A 2,579-nucleotide genomic window follows, 5' to 3' on the forward strand; every position below is an offset into this window, starting at 1 on the left:
AAGCAGAGAAGAATATTTTAATTGTTAATAATACAATTAAAATAACAATGGGCAGAGGCTTAAAAATATTGAGAAAAAAAACCCAGACTCATCAACTATTTTTTTTCTTTTTTCTTTTTTTTTTGACAGGCAGAGTGGACAGTGAGAGAGAGACAGAGAGAAAGGTCATCCTTTGCCGTTGGTTCACCCTCCAGTGGCTGCCGTGGCCGGCGCGCTGCGACCGGCGCACCGCGCTGATCCAATGGCAGGAGCCAGGTGTTTATCCTGGTCTCCCATGGGGTGCAGAGCCCAAGCACTTGGGCTATCCTCCACTGCACTCCCTGGCCACAGCAGAGAGCTGGCCTGGAAGAGGGGCAACCGGGACAGAATTGGTGCCCTGACCGGGACTAGAACCCGGTGTGCAGGCGCCGCAAGGCGGAGGATTAGCCTATTGAGCCGCGGCACTGGCCTCATCAACTATTTTTTTTTTTAAATTAATTTATTTATTTGAAAGGCAGCATTACAGAGAGACAGAGGCAGGGAGAGAGAGAGAGGGAGGTCTTCCTGGTTCACTCCTCAAACAACCACAACAGCTAGAGCTGGACTGATCCGAAGCTAGGAGTCTGGAGCTTCTTCCAAATCTCCTACGTGGGTGCATGGGCCCAAGTGCTTGGGCCATCTTCTACTACTTTCCCAGGCCATAGCAGAGAGCTGGATTGGAAGTGGAGCAGCTGGGATTCAAAGCGGCATATGGGATGCTGGCACTGCAGGCAACAGTTTTGCCCTCTATGCCACAGCACTGGCCCCTCATAAACTAATTTTTTAAATGGGAATCAAGCTTTATTATCGATGATTAAGGAACACAGGAGAGTGAAGCCCTCATGAGTGGAGGGCCTGCCACTTGTCCAAGGGACCACGACTGGGGGATGTATTTGACCCCGCAGTCGTCCGGGATGAGCCACTTCTCTGCCACCATATCTTCAGATTCATCCACATTAAACTAGGTAAAGCCCCACTTCTTTGTGATGTGGATCTTGTGGCGGCCAGGGAACTTGAACTTGGCCCTGCGTAGGGCCTCAACCACATATTCCTTGTTTTGCAGCTTGGTGTGAATGGACATGATGACTTGGCCAATGTGAACTCTGGCTACTGCGCCTTGGGGCTTTCCAAAAGCACCCCGCATACCTGTCTGCAGCATGAGGGGGCCGTCGCCGGCGCCATGGCTCACTTGGCTAAATCCTCCTCCTGTGGCGCCGGCATCCCATATGGGCACTGGGTTCTAGTCCCGGTTGCTCCTCTTCCAGTCCAGCTCTCTGCTGTGGCCTGGAAGGGCAGTGGAGGATGGCCTAGGTGCTTGGGCCCTGCACCCGCATGGGAGACAAGGGGAAGCACCTGGCTCCTGGGTTCAGATAGGCATAGCTCCGGCCGTAGCGGCCATTTGGGGGGTGAACCAACGGAAGGAAGACCTTTCTCTCTGTCTCTCCCTCTCGCTGTCTATATCTCTACCTGTCAAATAAATAAATAAATCTTAAAAAAAAAAAAAAAAGAACAGCATGAAGTCAGAGGCATGAATGTCCACTGTGAAGGGCTGTCTCCAAGGTCCCTTAGGGCAACCCATACAAACAATAGGTTGCTTACACTACCAAGGAGGCTGCTGTTTGCAGCCATTGCATACCAGGACCCCATGAAGAAAGGGAGCTGGTTGGCTTAATTAGCTGCAGGCATAAACTATTTTTAAAACATACATAGTGTTCTGTGCTTTTCACCCCCTTGTGGTATATATCCCTTCTTTTTCTTCTTTTTTAAAAGATTTATTTATTTTTATTTTATTTTATTTATTTTTTTTGACAGGCAGAGTTAGAAGTGAGAGAGACAGAAAGACAGAGAGAAAAGTCTTCCTTTCCGTTGGTTCACCCCCTAAATGGCCGCTATGGCTGGTGCGCTGCGCCAATCCAAAGCCAGGAGCCAGGTGCTTCCTCCTGGTCTCCAATGTGGGTGCAGGGCCCAAGCACTTGGGCCATCCTCCACTGCCTTCCCGGGCCACAGCAGAGAGCTAGACTGGAAGAGGAGCAACCGGGACAGAATCTAGCGCCCCAACCGGGACTAGAACCCGTGGTGCCGGCGCCACAGGCAGAGGATTAGCCAAGTGAGCCATAGCACCGTCCTATTTATTTATTTATTTTTATTTGAGAGTTACAGAGGTGGAGAGGAGAGAAAGCAAGAGAGAGAGGGAGAGCTTCCATCCACTGGTTCACTCCCCAGGTGGCTGCAAAAGCTGGTGCTGGGCCAGGCCAAAGCCAAGAGCCAAGAGCTTCATCCAGGTCTTCCATGTGGGTTGCGGGGACCCAAGCACTTGGGCCATCTTCTGCTGCTTTTCCCAGGTGCATTAGCAGGGGTCTGGATCAGAAGTGGAACAGCCAGGACTCAAACTAGCACCCATATGGGATGCTGCCTTTGCAGGCAGCAGTTTTACCCACTATGCCACAACACTGGCCACAAAATTTATTTATTTGAATTTCAGAATCACAGAGAGATAGGGAGAGGTGGGGTGAGAGAGAGATTTTCCATCTGTTAGTTCACTCCTTCATTGGCTGAGGCTG

General features: G+C 50.6%; 1 non-coding gene across 1 annotated transcript; it reads right to left on the minus strand.

The window, feature by feature from the left end:
• Positions 1-1,565: 1,565 nt before the first annotated feature.
• LOC133768609 (small nucleolar RNA SNORA70) lies at positions 1,566-1,700 on the minus strand. The gene has a single exon (XR_009867032.1). It is a non-coding gene; the product is annotated as a small nucleolar RNA SNORA70 (small nucleolar RNA).
• Positions 1,701-2,579: the final 879 nt, after the last annotated feature.

The sequence above is a fragment of the Lepus europaeus genome, chromosome 1 (genome assembly GCF_033115175.1).
Source record: "Lepus europaeus isolate LE1 chromosome 1, mLepTim1.pri, whole genome shotgun sequence".
NCBI classification, from domain to species: domain Eukaryota; kingdom Metazoa; phylum Chordata; class Mammalia; order Lagomorpha; family Leporidae; genus Lepus; species Lepus europaeus.